The 19723-nt window shown below is 48.2% G+C and overlaps 1 pseudogene; it reads right to left on the minus strand.

The window, feature by feature from the left end:
• Positions 1-687: 687 nt before the first annotated feature.
• On the minus strand, positions 688-1632 carry LOC147960306 (uncharacterized; annotated as a pseudogene).
• Between the last annotated feature and the right edge of the window lie 18091 nt (positions 1633-19723).

A 19723-nucleotide genomic window follows, 5' to 3' on the forward strand; every position in this document is an offset into this window, starting at 1 on the left:
CCGCCGTCTCCCGCTCCTCCCGCGCCTCCTGTGCGTTCCGCTCCGTGGCCTCCCTAAGGTCGGCGCGGGGATCCACACGGCGGGAGCCTAAAGACCCTCCAGTCGGCCCGACTACGGAGCCGCCAGGACCCCGCTCAAGGGAAAGCGGTGCCCTGTCCGGCGAGCAAAGAAAGGTTCAGAAGAGCTTCAATCAAAAAGGACAACGAAATATATATATATATACACACAAGACATTTGACGACTTACGCCGAGATCGCCTGCGGCTGTTTCACCGCCTTGCGGAAGCGGGCCGCCTTCACGGCCGCCTCATCCCGCTTGGTCGCCGCCGTGGAAGCCTTGGATTTTTTCGGCCGGCTGCCGAAGAAGGTCGACGCGGCCCGACGCTTCTGCGCGCCGCCACGGGCAGCCGGCGTGGCAGACGGGCCCGCGCTTTGATGATCAAGCGCCGGCTGGCGGTGCGGGGCGGCTTCGACCTCGTCGTCGTCCGGCCAGTCCTCGAAGCCGGCTCCGAGCCCCACGCCTCCTGCCTCGTCGCCTTCCCCCACGATGGCGTCTTCCATGGCGGCCGCTCCCAGGTCCGGGTCGTCGGCGTCGTCCACCATGCGGTCGGGGAGGAGCTGGCGCTCTACCCCTGCGGCCCCGGCCGTCGGCGGAAGAAGAGGGTTCTGCTAAGGGCAAACCAACTGATCAAAGGTCGGCTATCACGAGCCGGCTACAAAAAGGAAGAAAATAAGAAAAACTTACGGCAGGCGGAGGGTTGGCGTGAGAATACGGCTCCTTGCCGTATCGCCAATCCTCGGCGAGCTTGCAGTTGGAGATGTAGTTCACCATGTAAGACACCTCTGCATGAGGCATCTCCCTGGTGCTCAGCCGACACGGGTCGAAGCGGCCGCTCATCTGGCAAATCATGTGAGGCCGGCCTTGGAGCGGAAGTACCCGGCGCTCCACGAAGGCGGCCACCAAGTCGGCTCCAGTCAGGCCCTCCGACTGGATCATCACCCGGAGCCGGGAGACGGCTGCGTTCCCGGCCTGAGACAGCGACCTGGCCCGGTAGCTCCACGAAGGTTGCCTCCCAGCCGGCGGGCCGGCTACGTAAGCCGGCAGGTTGACGTAGTCGCCTTGCGGGGCGACGTTCTTCACGTAAAAGTAGGACTTCTGCCAGAGCTTCACCGACTGGATCAGCGGGATGGGCGGGAATGGATTGTTCTCGCCCGTCCGCCTCATGGCAATGAAGGCTCCGCAGGGGGCGGGCACGCCCGCGACAATGGTGCCGAGCTTGCTCTGGAAGAATTCCCCCCAGAGTTCGAGCGTGGGGAGAACCCCAAGAAAGCCCTTGCACAGGGTGACGAAAGCCGACAGTAGCATCACCGCGTTGGGCGTGAGGTGATGCGGCTGGAGGTGGTAGAATTCAAGGAAGGCTCAAAGGAATCCGCTCGCCGGGAGGCCGAAGCCGCGCAGGCAGTGCGAGCGGAAGATCACCCGTTCGCCCTCCTCTGGTGCCGGTGAAATCTCCCTCGCCGGCACTTGACGAACCCGCACGAAGTTCTCGCCCGGCAGGCGCTGCGTCCGTCGGAGGAACTCGACGTGGTCCTCGTGGACGTTGGAGCCATCCCACGAGCACGACAGCGCCATGGGAGCGACGCGGCGAGGAGCAAGACGATGCGACGGCGGAGACGTGCACGACCCCGCTACGGCGGGACCGAAGGAGCCGAGAGGTCCGACGGTCGAACGGCGCGGCAATGGGTTGCTGCGGCATCGGAAAGAAGAATAAGGAAGGTGAGAAGGGGCGAAGCGAGGGAGAGCGTGCGAGCCTCTGCCGCTCCCCCTCCTCCCCCTACTTATAGACCTGCGCGGCAGAGCCGAGGAGGCGTGGCGTGGGGGAACGTGGGGATCAACTTCGCCCACTCCCCCACGTCCCGCGATTATTGCGCCCTGATGGCGTAATAAAATCGCCGCGGGAAGGCAAGCGGTCCGCGTGGGCCGCAGAAGATCCGTGCTCGGGCCGAGGCCTAGGAGTGGCGGGCCCGGGCCTGCGGCGGCGTCCCGTCGCGCGCGTGCGCTGGCAGGTTTTCCTCGCCACGTGGCCCACGGGATGGCGTGCGGTCAGCTCGCAGGCCGACCCGCATTCCCGCCTACGAGAAACGGGGCTTTTCGAAGGCGGCGCGCGCAAGCAATGCCGGCCCCTCAGGATAGGAAGCTGACCAAGCTTCTCGTCCCTTTGTCAGCCTCGAAGCTAGATCAGCTTCGGGGACTACTGTCGGAGTAAATGACCACGGGTAGCCTAGCCGGCTCCCCCTGGCCCTTCTGAAAAAATTGTGAGCCGATCCGGCCCTCAAGAATCCAAGACATGGGGCCACCTTCCCCCTGCCGGCTGTCTCCCAGGCCGGCTATCGGAAGGCGACCCGACTTTAGCCCTCATGAAGAAAGCCGCAGGAGGGCCGGCCGCGAGAAGGCCGACTCCAAGAAGCCGGCACCCACAAAGCGGTCAGGATCGTACCCTCGAAGTCTGCATCCACATAACGGCGATGTGACGGGGCGTGGCTACAGTAAAGCCTGCCACCCCCAAATCCCGGAGCACGCCTGGCACAGTGTGCCGTACGGGTGGCCATGACCCGTCCGGCGCAGCACTGTTGCCACGTTGACCCTGATGTCATCCATGACGGGCTGCCAGTGTGGCCCACGGGCGGTGGGCCCCTTCAGGCAGAGAGACACCCGAAGGCGGCCAGGCCTCCCCCAGTCGGCCCAAGACAGAGCCGGCTCTCCACAGCCGGCTTGCCACCTCCCTCAAAGGAGACGCCCCATTAAGGAGACAAGACGCAGTGAGGCTACAACGATCACCCGCCGGATGGCAGCACTGTAGCCACGCCCACCTCGGCGAAGCCCTCGTCACCAGGATTGAGCAACAGTAACCAGCCACCGACAAGGCCCTGGACAGTGGGGCCTGCCTGTCGACCAAGGAGCCGGCAGCCGGCGGGACCCACTAGCCGGCGGGCCCCAGCAGCCGGGGCAGAAGCCGGCGAGTGTAGCCACAGACGGCTGGGCCCCACACCCAGCCGGATTACCATTGCACCCCCGGGGGGTAGGCCTATATAAACCCCCCGGGACACCCATGCAAAGGGTTGATCCAAGCTAGTTCTAGACGCCACATAGAGAGGGGAGGAGGGCTAGCCGTGCTCTACTTCTTCTCCTCACAAAACATCTCAAGGAGCATCGTGTAGCTACTTGTTCATCTAGTGATCATGCAGAGACCCCGCAGAGCAGCAGTAGGGGTGTTATCTCCACGGAGAGCCCCAAAGCTGGGTAAGATTCGCCGGCATGCATGTCTTTGCCTCATCCCGCTTCCAGGCACCGGCGACGTCTTACTGGTTCCCACAATGATAAGCCACCCGTTGGCATATGTCGCACCTACCACCCGACACTCTTTCTACCACTAGTTTAGCCTCTAGAGCATCAGCAGTTGGCAATTCATAATGCACGATTGGGTCGGTGCCACTGCTGTGGGATGATGCAACGTCCATGGGGACCTCGCTCTTTGATCTTGGGATAACCTGTTTTTCCATTAAAGTTCCGATTGGATTCAGAAAAGTTGAAGTTAGTAAAACATCTCAACTGGGAGTTATAACAGCAAACCAGTTAAACAAACAAGGAATTAAAGAGTTTCAATTGGATGCTGAAAAGTAGTTATTAACATCATTGTAACCCGCTGTTGCAGCAGCAAAGCAGTTAAACAAACAAGTAGATATTTAAGTTAAGGCAAACAGGTAATTCTTAACAGTAAGTATCAAACACATAGATAGGCGCAGTCTACAATATGATTAACAGGCTGTGCCATTATGTAATCAGTAGCAAACTAAATTAAGCCAAGCAACGTAATTGAACAATTTTGCAATAAGTGGCTAACTAAAATTCCGAGAAGCAGATAACTGAACTTACGCTAGTTCTTTGTACAGGCACACTGCAACTTCTTTTTCGCTTACAAGGTTGTATGAAGGAGTCCATAGCATCAATTGCTTGGATACGCAGTCCCAATACTTCTTTCTTCCCACACTGCATGGGTAAGTCGAATGGTTAATCTGGTAAGATGGTGCATCCTTGATATGTTATATGAGGACGTGTAGTTAGACTAGTTGTAGCCAAACACATCACAGTGCCTTTTACTGTATATTTCATGCGATTACTTTTGGCATATCGAGATCTAAGCAATCTACAATAGGATGAAAAGACTGGCATCCTTCACATTATTGGCGAACTCAGTTCATAGAAACAAGCAATTCAACCATTCTGTGGGTAAATCAAAAGCGTCACTAGAATATTTTGCACTATCCAATCATACACGCAAAAAGGGGTGACGCCACCATAGGGGCTGGTATGGGCGGCCGCCTCAGGTGGCTGGAAAGTGTGCACCTAGTTTGAGTCGTCCAGGTTGGCCCACGCTAGTTTTGTTCGTCCCAACGCACCAGCAGGCAATGTAAAAAATGAAGAAAAATGTTTCAATTTGGATGTGCCAATAACATAAGTGCAAGGCAGGCCCTATAGCAGGCTCGCGGCCCAAACGAGCGCCTCCCATATCGATCGACAGCAGGAAAAATCCCAATTCATTCGCTCCAGCCTCCAGTCTGGTTCGCTCCTAACCTAGCCGCTGCTAGACAGACCGACACAACACTTCCTCGCGCCCTCGTTGGAGGGCGGTCGCCGGGCTTCAAGCGAACGGAAGGACAATAAGATGAAGATCCAACCCTAGGTGTAGCCTGCGTGGAAGGCAGCGGCGGCACCACGAGCATGGCATCGAGCTTGCGCAAACGGACAGTCGCAGATTGCAAGAGTAGCATGCGCAACGAGCAGGTATATCACATCCCTGATTATATCTAATTCAACTCTTCAATTTCTGGCCAATAGTTAAACCTGACGATGTTGTAAAACTGCTTGTATGTAGGGAATCTATGAGAAAATGAAACCAATTTCTACTTATTTTATAACTCCCCCAATCAATACTGAACTGACTGAATCTGATGTATCTAATCAAGTTTCCGGTGCAAACATACAAGCTCATGTTGTTCTTGAGCCTGAAGTGTCTAATGAACAGACTGCTAATGAAGGATTTGATGCAAACATTTTACATGCTCCTGGTGATGAACATATAGTGTCTAATGAGGGATCTAATGCAAGCATTTTGCAAGCTCATTGAAGGATTTAGTGTCTAATGATGATCTACTATGTTGAGAGAGACAGAGATTTGCAGGCATTAATGACAAGCAAATTATAGTGCATTTTCATAGCTTGAGGAAACATCGAGGCCATCTACCAGAAAGTCCCCGTATCATGACAACATAGCATAAATACTTTTCTAATCTGTTGTTTGAAACTATTGGCATACTTGTGCATGATAGATATATTGATATGCAGTTTGCGCACTGGTTATACGTGCAATTACACTTTGATATTTTCAGCCAGAGAACGAATAATTCAAGCAGGTACAGACCATGTTTGTAGTCCTTGTACACCATGTTGCATTTTGTGTTTTTTGGTGCTTGCATCATTTGGTGTTTATAATCTGAACTACTTTGGATCATTAGCTGGTTTTCAAAGTGCATGTAGCTTCACATTTCTCAAGTTATGTTGATTTCCGGAGTGCAAGTGCCTTCGTATTTTTAAGTTAAATGTTTGCCCCTGGTAACTTGAATTCGTGGATCAGCCACTGCACACAAATCATACACGAATGCCAGTACGAATTAAATGAAATGCAGGGACTTACGCTAGCTCATTGTACAGGCTCACTGCAGCTCTGCTTGCGCTTGGGATGTTCCATGTACAAGTCCATGTTACCACTTGCTTGGATGTGTAGGCCCTGTGCTCCTTGCATCCACCTCTGCATTTTTGACATGGTGAATGGTTGATCAAATAAGAGGAATCGACCTTGATGTTGTACCGGAGGACAGATACTTACAAGGTTATATGGGTGTGCAGGATGTGTACCAGATCCCGTAGCGCCGTCATGCTTCGCTAAAAAATGGATCTGCTTGTTTCAGATGATATCTCCAGAAGAAATAAGAGTTAAAGTCAGAGTTGCATAGGCGTGTAAGCTAAGAGAGCAGTAAAAGGATATCGAAACATCATCGGAACAGTGCACAAGGGAGTGATGTGTGGATACCTAGTTTGGGCCGGCGTTTGGGAATGCTCGCCTAGCTAGAGTGCGGGTCACTTCAGAGTCGTTGAGGGTGATACGCTGGCGTTGGCTGGCCGCACGCGGATGCAGATCTTGAGTGGCAGCGGAGCGCTACGATGCGGTGGACGAGACCGTTGGTGAAGCCCCAACGGCCTCGGGGGGCGGAGGTGCGACGATGTGCTCGGTGAAGTAGCCCCGGTGAGCTGGGAGATGGTGTCGGTGAAGCGCACCTGATGTGGTGGAACTCGGTGTCTGTGAAGCACGTCGGTTGCGGCGGCCGACGTTGTCGGTGGACCACCCGGTGCGGTGGACGAGGGCATAGATGAGGTAACTCCGGTGCGGTGGTGAAGCACGACCGTCGTCTTCATCGTCGTCGTCTGGCACAGAGGTGGGGAACGGTGGGGAAAGAGACAAGACGAGGGGCGATTCGAGGGTTGGCAGCGAATTAGGGATTTGAGCAATCTGAGCGCGGAAGGGGACAATGGAGAAGAGAGATTTTGTAGGGCTGCAATTGGGGCCGCCAGATATTTCAATCCGAAATGTGGAAGCGCGAACTTATATTGTTGTCGTCCTTTTTGGGGGGGAGGGGGGTGGGTGGCTGGGTGCTACGCGTCCGTCCGACACACGCGACCACCCCGACAGGACTATGCTTCGGTGCCTTAAGGCACCTGCCTTTGTGTCCATGACATGTGGTCCCAAAAGGTGGCTGTCCCACATGTTAGTGACCCAAAGGAAGTTGCCTTTAAGGCAACGAAGCAGCGTCCACCCCGACACGACCCTAGTCTGCCTGGTGCGCCTACATTTGAGAATGCAAACGAATCTTTTTTCATTTGCAAACGAATCTGTATGTATTACCATGCCCGTGTTTTTCTTGCAATAATTAGTCATTCAAAACGAGATACTCCATCCGTTCACTTTTGTAAGTCATTTCAGACAACTTAAAATGAACTGTTTTGCACATTGTCTGAAATGTTTTTAAGGTCTTATAAAAGTGAACAGAGGGAGTACTATAAATTAATTAATGAGTTATTTGAAAAAAAAATCGAAACGGTACCCATGCTAACGTGGATTAGAGTGTGTCTCACATAATTAGTTATTTGAATTAGAGTGTGTGTCACGTAGTTAGTTATTTGAATTAGAATGTGTGTCACGTAGCGGTCTCCAATTCTAACATGGATTTCGCATTTTACTATATCCATGCTATTTTTTTAATACAAATTCATATGTATATGATGAACACCATGGTAGTGAGAATTTTTTTGGATGGATTCAAACATATGACCTACAAAATAGCAGAACAAACTGAGTCAATGTCAACTTTCCGAATCTTAGTATGGTAGGAATTCGAAATGATTACCTGTATGCTTGGTCCTCGGTTCAAATCTTACAATGTACACCGAATTGAAACATCGATATTAAGTCTCGTACTATGTACATTCAAATGTTGTTTTTAGCCCCCCCCCTCCCCGCACAAACGCTACATACTTCCTGTATCGGTCAATCTTCCTCTCCTAACCACCTTAGGAAGCTATCGGTTTCCAACACACGTTCATTCTTTATCTCCATGTTTCGATCTCTAAGTCTCTCAACTACACAACTCCTTTTTCCACTCTGTTACCAAATGTATTTACCTCACACACCCGCCATTCCATCCCATGCCGAGCTCTCTCTCTCTCTTCCCCCTCTCCCTCTCACTCTCTCGCGCTAAATACATGCATTGCCTATCTAGCCCCCCAACCTCTCGTGCGCACGCACGCACGTTGTATATCTAGGTCACTCCCTCGAGACTGTCTCACTCTTTCTTCCGCACGGTGGGCCACACTCGCTCAATCTCGGTCTCTTTATCTGAGTCTCGTTTAACCTCGTTTTCTTTCACACACAAATGATATATCTCCCTGTTCGGGCCTCGATCGACACACTCTATACTCTCTCACACAGATTATCTATCTAGGTCGGTCCATCCAAGCCGCCGCCACTCTTTCGACCTCATGGTGGGCCACGCTCACTCAATCTCTCTATCTCCCTCCGTATGTCTCGATTGACCTCGCTCTTTCTCGGACAAAAACGATATATCACCATGTTTGAGCCCAATTCGACCTATTCACATTGTATACTCTCTCACGCACATCGTCTATCTAGGTCACTCTCTCCAACCCGTCTCACTCTTTCGATCGCACGGCGACCCTATGTGATCGGTTGACCTTGCTTCCTCCCACGCACAAAATATATCTACACGTCTGTGACTGGATCATCTCTCAAGCTCTATCTTACAGCCCTCACCCTTGCCAAAAAGCTCAATCGGACAATATCTCTCCAGAGCATATATATTTGTTCAATGAATGTCGGACCACACTCACTTTGTCTCTCTATCTATATGTCTCTCGATTGACCTCGCTTTCTCACACCGTATCTTCCACGCGTTGAAGCTACTACCTCTCCATCCCTCGCAAAGCCGGAGCTATTTACATTGCGAGGGGCACTCCAACCTTGGATTAATTTGTGTAGGCATTTGTTCCGGTCGGTTTAGATTATATTTTCGTAGCATTCGGCCCACAACTACTCCAAATATCGTTGCAACCCACACAACTCCCCTAGTTGATTTCCCTCTAGCTCGGTCATCGCTCTCTCGCACGTCCTTTCTCGCCTTCAACGTCGCACCATGGTATTATTGGAAAAACTATGTTGTTCACTTTAATTATTATAAATAAGCTACAAAACTACACACCGATAGTCCACTTGGAATGGAACAAATTTCGACCCATAAATTAAAGTGCTACAAACTACACACCGAGGGGCCCACATGTCATGAAACAAATTTGGACCCATATACAAATTAAAAAATAAAGGACGAGGATCGAACATGTGACCGGGCCTTCAAGCCGCACGTCAATAGGCAACATATGTAGAATAGCAATGTTTGTTGTACCCCCTTTGTTCACATAATGTTTTTATATTACCACATCCTAATTAATGGATAACATGTAATATTATTTTTAATACTATTCGCCTTCACTTACTGGTGGGTTCCATGTGTGCTCTCTCTCTCTCTCCTCCCCTTCCGTGTTTAGACGCACGGGCAAACAGGAAGAACTTGCGGGCGATGTTGCCGTTGACCATATCTGGACGCGTTCACAAGTCACGGCACCAGTTTCACGTACTAGCAGCACTAGTCAGTGTGTACATGCAATGCACGTTAATTTAGAAGTATATTAAGTGCATGTGGATATTAACTACTAGGATATTATTTGCGTGTTGTCATGTGATTAGCACTATTTTTGGCATGAAATTAACTACACGCTAAACATATTGAGCGCTCGACATTGAAGCAGTCTAGGTCGTTGGATGACAAGGAATACATGTGGCTTGATGACGTTTTATATTTAATTTGATGCGGCTCTAGCAGAACATTCAATCGATCAAACCATACATTTCGTTCAGTCTGACTCCGACTTTAAATTATACGACGATCGATATAAAATAAACGGAAATGATAAATGTTCGGATTTTAAGCATGGCAATCCGAACGTTTTTCATGGCAAATTTAGATTACGCGGCGGCGGCGGCGTCTCGCGGTGGGAAGCGGCTCCTCTGCCGTGCTCTGTGTGTCATCAGGCCACTGACCGACGGCGACGGCGGCGTCTTGCGCCGTTGTTGGCGTACTCCTGGACGTTGGCCTAGCTTCAAGGAAGGCCAAGATGTTGTGGACTTCGGAGTGAGTCAACTGGCGGGAGGAGGCGACTGGCGTTGGTGCAAGGAAGCGGTCGACGCCGGCCATCCATGCCACTAAGGGGGGCACTGCCACCCACGCGGGGACATGCGCTGTCAACGGTGCGGCGGAGACATTCATGTGCACGGGCATCGGCACGGGCGCGCACGTCAGTGCACGCGCGGGCGCATGCGCTGGCAGGTGCACAGGCACCGGCAAGGGCGTGCGCGTCAGTGCACGCGCAGGCGCATGCGCTGGCAGGTGCACGGGGATGGGCGCTGGTGCAGTCGGGGCGACGGGAGCCGGAACGGGAGCGCGGACAGGCGCGACGTCTTCCCGCAAGGCCAGTTCAAGCTCGTCCCAAAGCGCCTTATGTTCTTGAGACTCCGGCTGGGTGTCTTCCTCAGGAAACTGGAACACTAAGGGCAGACCATCGTGATGCGGCATATGGCGTACGTTTAGGTCAGACTAGTTGGAGGTAGACAATAAAAGAATCGGAGAGGAAGAGAGAGGATTGTAGCGATACCGGGTAGTGCGGGGTTGATTTTAAACTGCGGCGCCGGCGACATTAAAATTGGGAGCAGTTGGGACGACGGTGGGCGGCGGAGCCTGGTCAAAGGGCTCGCCTCCCGGTGAGCCTGCACAGCGGTCTGCTCGCACGCCTCCCTGACAGCCGGCGCAGCGGTCTGCTCGCAGGCCTCCCGTTGACTCACACGCTTGCTCGGACGGCACCTGCCGATGAGAAGCTGGGACGCGTGGCGGCACGTAAACGCCCATGGTTTCAATAGTGAAAGCGTTCGCCTTAACATGACAGGTCTTTCTTTGTTCCAAAATACCTTGGCTCTTCATTTGTGCAACTTGTCATAAGCAGCTTGTCTCAAATTGAAGAAAAAACTTACGAAGTAATATTTGTGCCATATCACGTGACAATTCTTAGTTTTAAGAATTTATGCTCACTTTTGGATTTTCTGAAATTTAAGATCCAGGATTTGAAACAATATCATAACCTGCATCATGCAATAAATTTTCAAGCCGTACATCTGTCCTGTTGTATTTTTTAAGAAAAGATTTGGTCAAATATCTTATATATACTAATTGGAGGCATCATTAGAGTTATCACGTTAATTTTAGAAAACCATGTAAAAACATCCGTAGGATCTCAATTCTACTATTAGGATCAAATAACAGATCAAAGAGTCTTTTCACAAAAGAAAAAAAACAGAGCAAAGAGTCTTTACTAAAAAAACAGATCAAAGAGTTATACCTTGGTTAAGAAATCAAAGAGTTCAGGCCCTTCCTCTTTCCACACGCATGATTCCAACGTTTTCCACCATCCCGTGTGCAAAAAGGAGTCCTTAGCCCATTTTTTCTTTTATAAAGAAAGGACTTCTCCGATTGTCTCCTACCATCGGTACATCACGCTTGATCTACCTATGGAAAAATAAAGCCTAATGCCATCCCCGCTCAAGCTTAACCATATGATTATTTTGGAGTCTCAAATGATTATTTGTAAGGGTAGGATTTAATGATATATAAAAGCATGCTCGCTCAGACATAGCAGTCCATATACTTTTGGAGTCTTGATCCGATCGGCCGTAAGGAGTCCATGCATGGTACATGAGGAAACATGTAAGCTAAGACCACTTGACAATCTACGTTCTCTTAGATAAAAAACTAGAAAATCTACATTTTTTTTTGAAAACATACTAATATGCTGCAGATAAATGTACGTTTGTTATTTTTGTTAAAAAACAGCATACAGTATTGTGGTGTATTATGCACACATCTTCGTACAACAAACTAACTCTTATTTTACACACAAAAATAATAATTGCTCCAATAAAAAAATACATACACTTTCTCTTCAAAAAATCATGACGTAACAATCTTTTTTTCTTCCACAAACCACTTACACAATCATAATGCAAGTATGCCGGCATATAATACCTATAATGTCCGCAAATGACATTTACAAATATTAAAAAATATAGGCTGTAAAGTGTCCATGCGTGGTATATGAGGAAACATGTAAGCTAAGAGCACCTAACAATCTACATTCTCTTTAGATAAAAGACAAAAAAAAACTACATTTTTTTGGAAACGTACCAATGGAGTTACCCATGAATGCATGGTTGAGCCATCTAGCAATATACCACAGATAAATGTATGTTTGTTCCTTTTTGTTAAAAATCTGCATACATTATTGTGGTGTATTGTACACAAATCTAAGTACAGCAAACTAACTGTTCTTTTACACACAAACATAATAATTGCTCTAATAAAAAGGTACATACACTTTCTCTTCAAAAAATTATGACGTAGCCATCTTTTTTTTGGCCACAAACCACTTACACAATCACAATGCAAGTACGCCGGCATATAATACCAATAATGTCCATAAATTGCATTTACAAATATTTAAAATATAAGGATGGCTTCCTGAAAAATTTCCAATTAAAAACATTCAATGGAAAAACTTAGGAGCTAATTTCGGGTATCTCACGCGGTGGCTTCTGTCCTAATAAAATTCCATGGGACTCCAATCTGTTGAATTTCTATTTTCTCGGACGATAAAGAAGGTTTCCATGAGTTAAAATATTTCAAAAAGTTCAAAACTCTTCTGACATTCTAAAAATACGAGGAGAAGCTTGAATGTAGTTGCAGGCCTGCGGAGCATTGTGGGGTGCAGAACTTATTGGCATGTAGCAGTGACTAAGCCCCTAAAAAATGCAGTGACCAACACTTGATTGGTAGGGTGGTGACGAGTTGGAGATAGCGATAGGTGACTGAGTGTGAAATAGAAAGACAACTTCACGGAAAGTAAGTGAGAGGCGGAGAGTAAGAATGGAAGTGTGACTCTATAGAGAGCCCGAGAGAGCGCATGTGGATCCACCTGAGAGTGACTGGCCTTGATTGTATAACATTCTAATATAATGATGTCACAAACAATTGTTGTGTGACAAAGCATAATGCAAAAAAATTTATGAATATACAGATTAAACATGAACCATTCTTTTGTGAAAACATCGATATCAAATAGAAATTACCCTCACGTGTATTCATATATATTATGCACTAGCCTGTGCGAATGCACGGGTTGATGACTAGTTTTGCTTAGTTAGACTTCAGACAAGTTATATATGCAGAGTAAAAGGATAATCCCTCCGTACCAGTGCATTGCCTGATATATTAACTCAAGTACTAGGCACGAACAAACGGGCTCAATTCTGTGCTCATCCTGGTGTAGTAGTAGTACTAGGCAATGCAGTTGACGGGTGACCTTGAAGAGCGGAGACCGAGGGAATTGAACCGTGCTCGGCACGGTAGGTAACGTTGTCTAGTTACTAAAGCATCCTTCTGTTGTTCATCGATAGTCATTATGGACCGGGGACATGAGGGGAATTTCCTAGGGCTGGAATTCTGGACGCCAGACATTTCGACTTGAAATGATGAGGCTCGACTGGTTGGGGTTGCCTAATGTGCGTACCACGCACGCCACTGAAGGACACGAGCCCGGTTATTTTAGGATCAACACGAGCCAAGGTCTGGCTGGTACGCCGTTGGGTCCTACCATTCGAGAATACGAAAGGAACCTTTTAAATTGCCGAACGAATCTATGTGTATTACAATACCCGTATTTTCCTTGCAAATACTAATCTCAACGTGGTAATTGATTTATGACGAGTTGTTGAATTAGAGTGAGTTTGTGATATAATGATCTCAACGTGGATTTCACATTTCATGATATCCCTAGTAAGTTTTCCAATGCAAATTCAAATTTAACAGATGAACAATATGGAGGTGTGAAAACTTTGTATGTATCAAGCATATGACCACACACACACACACAGAGACACACACGCACGAACACAACAATAATCCAATAAGTATAGTGCATCTATTTTTCCAAACCATGCATGTATGACACGAATTCAAAAATACTCCTTCTATTCCTAAATATTAGTCTTTTAGAGAGTTCAACAAGTGACTACATACGGTGCAAAATGAGTGAATCTAGACTCTAAAATATGTCTATATACATCCGTATGTGCCAGTCCATTTGAAGCCTCTAAAAAGACTAATATTTAGGAACGAAGGGAGTAAAATGTAAGACATCCATGGTCCTTAGTTCAATATTTAAAATGAACATGAAACTGAAACATGAATATTAAGTCTAGTACTATAGTACATGCAAATGTTGTGTTTAGGCGGAGGTATGATTGTCGGGGGTCAACCCCTCGACCTTAGATAAAATTGTGGAGCTCTGTTTAGGGTTGTTTAGATTATATTTGTCCCCACCCTCCCAACCACCGATTGGTTGTGCACCCCCACCCCTCCTCCCCGGGAGAATATCATGTTCCCCCATACCTTAGATGCTATATGCCGATACGAGTTCCTTGGAGCTTGTAGATCTGAGATATAACAGCTCACATGATGTGTCTTAATATTTTTGCAGGAAACCTTGATGAGTTTGAGAATTGCACACAATTTGTACAAAAACTACTTAGATGCCCTTTGATCCCATATCCAACGACCTCGAAGCTCGTATCACCGTAGCATCTAAGATGAAGGAGGACATCATATTCTCATGTATGTAAGAATATCATGTGCTACCACACCTTAGATGCTTTGGTGATACAAGCTCTTCGGAGGCGTTGGATTTGTGACCCAACACCTCCTCGGTGGTTCGAATGGTTTTTTGCAGAAAAGCCCCAAAAGAGTTCGGCCACTGCTTACAAGCACAAAGACTGCTCAGATGCCATTGGATCTCAGATCAAACGACCTCCAAGCTTGTATCACCATAGCATCCAAGCTGCGATAGCACCTTATGTTTTCTCGCACGGGAGAGTATGAGGTGCTCCCGCACCGTAGATTCTATGGTGATACGAGTTCACTGAGATCTAACGGCCCACAGTAGGAGGTTTGAATGTTTTTGCAATATACGGCTGATAGAGTTTGGGAAATGCGCAGAAAGTGCAAGTACTACGCATGTGCCATCTGATCACTGATCATACGACCTAGATGCTCATATCACCGTAGCGGGTAATTAAGCTACGGGGAGCACCTAATATGAGCACCGGGGAGCCGTTGGATCGAAGATGCAGCGGCACACACGAGGCCTGAATGTTTTATTTACAAAAAAACCTTTGGAGAGTTTGGACATTGCGCATAATTACAATGACTATTCCCAAGCCATTGGATCTCACTTCCAACGGTGTAAAAACTCGTATCACCATAGTATCTAAGCTGCGGGGTGGATGTGATATTCTATGCCGCTGTCATTTTTGTTCGTAAACTTGCAAAATACGTGTAACTCGTGCCATTACTTGTCTAACTGTGCAAAGTGTTTGTTCAAAAAAACCATCCTACACTGAAATATCGGAACAACACACGGGGGTCCCACTTGTCATTAATCAAATTTAGATCTAAAACTAACAAATATGAAAGACGAGATTCGAACAGGCAACCTGGACTACAAAGCGTAAGTCAATAGCCTGAAAAAATGAACGGTTGTTGGCTTTGTCCCATAACTTGATTTTATACAGTACTTGCGTTGAGTAGAGTAGACGGAGTGCCTCGTCAACATGTGCATGGCCGTTCTCTCACTTACTGGTGGGTCCCAGGTCTACGATCTCAACCTCTCTTCTCTCCATCGTCTAACCTTTGCACGGGCACACACAAAGAGCGGCGCTAGCTTGCCGTGGTGTTATTACAACTAAAAAAAGCTTGGAAAATAGAAGAATCGCCTAGAACAAGAGACGTTGTGGCTGGTCGAGACGGAGCTAACCACATCTATCCTCCGTGCCACGTTTGCATGATGAAGCTGTGTGGCTAGTGGGGTGTTCTCGACTGACTGGCTGGGTCCCGAGGTCGAACCATAGGTACTATGTCTGATATAGTATATTTTTACACGCACATTTTTCCTCCGTGTCGAGATGTGGCACACCCTACCGCGCGGTTTCGGGGTCCTCCCGGGTGGTGCACGCATATATTCTTCCTGACGTGGGACGCCCTACCGCGCGTTTTCTGTGTCCTCCTCGGTCGTAGCGCCGAAGCAAGTAAATGAGTCGTCAAATCACGAAAGACCACCTTTCCCGCCGAGTACATCAGTGAAGCACGGTGGCTAGCTAGTTGGGCTAGTTCGACCGATTAGCTAGGCCGCAGCCACATTTGTTTTTTCACCCCTTTTTTTATCTACTTGCCGGCAGGTAAATTTAAATATCCACCGCGGCGTTGCTCTACTGTTTGGGTGCGGCAGGATTTTTAATTTTTTTGATTGACGGGAGCAGGCGTTGCAGGATTTTTATTTTTTGATTGACGGGAGCAGGCGCGACAGCAATTAGTCACGATGACTCCGCCTGTAAAAACCCACTGCTCCCTCCGCCTTCCTATAGATTGCATTGCCTTTCAGCCGTTTCGCTCCCTTTGCTTCCTCTCCCCATTGCTTCTACCTGGTGCCACGGCGGTGCAGCAGATCACGGAGTCCGAGGTGAGGCTCCTGACACAGGAGCTCCATGCCAAGGATGCGGAGCTCGGGGCCAAGGATGTGGAGCTCCGTGAGCTCAAGGAGGAAAGGAGTGCCATGCTCCTCCGTTATGTGCGGGAGTTCACGGAGCTTCAAAAGCGGCAGGCGTCCACCACAAAGATGCTTGAGGCGTCGGCGGCGTTGCTGCAGAAAGCGGGAGATACGATAGGCCGTCAGGGGAGCCGGCTGGAGCACGAGCGGGCCAATCGTGACGAGGTCCAGGATCGCCTCAGCCACTTGGTGAACCAAGTTGGCACACATGTGTTGCGGCTGCGCGATGCCTACCGTCGTGCCAGCGTGACGATGCCGGCCGTCGGGCTAAACCCGTTCGACCACCCGGTCAACTTCAACGAGCCGCGGCTTCCTGACCTGGTCTCCTTCTTCACCTATATCTCCGAGGAGCTAAGCCGTCTCCGCGCGATGCTGGGTGCTGAGCTGGACAAGGAGGGGTTGCGGGCTGCCGTCGCCGTTGCCGGGCGAATCCTTTCAGGGCTCCGTCACCGGAATCCATTCGTGCTTCATATGGTTCATGTTTCATGGAGTACTATAGCACCGTACTCTCCGTGCGCTGTGGACCTAGTTTTGTTAACATTGATCTCATCGTTCATTCTCGATCGGACAGTCGAAAAAGCGGTACTATGTTACATATAGGAGTAGTTGACATGCGCACAACATCATTTGTTATCGTCATATCTTACTACACTAGCAACAAGATTGTGTAGTACTGACGTATGAACCACTGCACATGCCTAGTCATAGGAGCACTGTGTATGTTCAAGTGGCTGCCGTGTTTCGCACTCCTTCGTCGTAAGAGTGGAAACGCTTGCTGTAATCATTTTTTTCTTCAGAAAAACAGTGGACACGCTCTACCGTGCGGATCCTCCTCCAGCCATGCACTAAATTACTCACTTTCACCGACGTGTGGGACAGCCAGCACCTGGGTCCACCAGCCATGCACTAAATTACTCCGTAGTAGAGTGACGGTAGACTACCCCGATCGAACCGCCGCTGTAATGCCCAATGAGCCGTCAAATCACAAAACCCCCTTCTTTCCAGCAGTAAGTTGGACGGATGAAGCAACCATCATTTCACTCTTCTCTCTCAGCTTCCTCTCTTGAAGAAAACCCCCACTCGCTTCGCTTATCCCTCATCTCGTTCCTCCTTTCACTCTTCTCTCTCAGCTTCCTCTCTTGGATGGACGCCGGAGCACCGGCCGACGTGATGTCTATGGCTCTAGCCAAAACCATCGAGGCTCATGGTACGAAGAAACGCAAGCACCCCGCCGATACTACCGCAGACAAGCTCAAAGACATCGCCCTGTCCAAGCCCCCCTCTCCGGGATCCCTCATTAAACAAGTCCAGGTAATGTCTCTTGTTGACGATCTTTTTCTCGATCTTGATCGTGTTTTTTCATCTAACACGTAGTACTAGTACTGGTAGTACAACTTTCTGGGTGATCTTGCATGTGATTTTAGTGTGCCAAATGACGGTTCTAAATTCCTCTTTTGACCAAAACATGCGATAGGTTGACACCGATTTCTTATAGATTACTTTCAACTACTCCCTCTGTCCCAAATTTCTTGTCTTAGATTTGTCCAGATACGGATGTATCTAATACTAAAATGTGACTTGATACATCCGTATCTAGACAAATCTAAGACAAGAATTTTGGGACGGAGGGAGTACTTTATGAACATCAATGCTACCTTTTAAGAGGGTATATTTGCTTCAGTAACTTGTGTTATGGATATTGCATGTAATCCCTCTGCTCTCATGCCTTTGAAGACATGTTCTAGTGTCTTTGTTCACTCATTTCTGTGCGTATATGTAGTCATATATGGAGTATAATATCGAAAATCATCTTATATTTCTGAACGGAGGTAGTAATAAAATATGGTATATGTTTGAATTAGAACCAGGTCCGCGGTGGAGATGAAGTTCTCAAAGTCATGCCGTGTGAACCGGAAGACCTGATGATGAGTTCTACTGCTGAACTATCCAGCTACTGTGTCCTTGTCACCACGTGTCTTGAACTAGTGTTTTCCTGTAGCATTGTTGTCAGGCGTGTTCTCGAGGCTGTACTTGACCACAACAATTTCTTGGCCGTGCCTTCGATTACGAATGGTGTGGTTCTTGTAAAGCTCCCAAAAAATATGATGCGGCTTGTCTTCATCATCATGTTTATGAGTGGAAAGACCACTCTGTTAGGTTCTCCAAGGTTGACAAGATGGTGATGGTGCATGTAGACATCTCGCACGAAGTCCATGGCCTAGTCAGTTATGCGGGGTTCATCCCGTAGGTTGGTGGCAAGAAATAGTCTACAGAGTTTAGTTAGTGCAACTTTGCTTGTCTGTAGTAAGTACTATTGTTCAGTACTTGATTTGTGTTTGTGAACCATGTATTGTTTATTAGTACTGCCGCTTTTGGTGTGTGGTCAGTCCTGAGAACGGTCTATGTTAATGTCTGTCCACTCAATTCAGTCTGTATATTTTGAAGTATCCAGATCATATTTTTTGTGAGGACGGTTTATCAATTATGGTTACACTCCAATATCTGTATGCATTGCAGGGTTTATCGCACCCACCAGGATTTCCAGTCCCATGGATGTTCGGTCCATACGATTTGTCACGACCTTTGGACTGTCCTGCTTGTGGGAGTAGGCGGGGCCCCTGCATGCCACGCGTAGTTGGACGATCAATCTTCTGTTTAGTACTTCAACATAGTGATTTCCTGGTAAGGATTCACTCGTGTCACATCAAGTAAATCTTATTGATTTACTGTCTAAATCTTATTGATTTAATGTCATGTTTTCTTTCTTTTCCTGCAATTTTATGATGCAGGTTTTGCCATGTGACATTCATCACAGAATAAACCGTTTGGTTTGCTCTATGATGGCTATTTTTGCAGGTTTCACTTCTTATGTCATGTCAGTAACGAAGGCACTGTCCATCACTTATATTACTAGAAAAAATTGGATCAGTCTGTTGTCTGAGTACAAGCTGAATCCCTATGATGAACTGCAATTTGGTTTAACAAAAACGCCACAATTAGTCCTTCTCGCATTTAAAAGAAATGAAGAAAAAAACTGGATCATGGTCATGGATCCTAGTCAAGTTAGAAAGCTGATCATAGCAGACCAGACACGATCGCCACTGTCTTGCACAGATCGAGCACCGGCAATTGCTCTAGCACTGACAGCGGCAGCAGCTCAGTCTGATCCAGCTGAGGATTGGGCACCGACCGCATCAGCGGATCAGTCTGATCTACCGGAGGATCGGGCATCGACACCAACACCTGCTCCGACACCGGCACCAGCTCTACAAGGAGC

Source organism: Triticum urartu, chromosome 7A, assembly GCF_056163025.1.
Source record: "Triticum urartu cultivar PI428250 chromosome 7A, HENAU_Tu73, whole genome shotgun sequence".
Classification (NCBI taxonomy): Eukaryota; Viridiplantae; Streptophyta; class Magnoliopsida; order Poales; family Poaceae; genus Triticum; species Triticum urartu.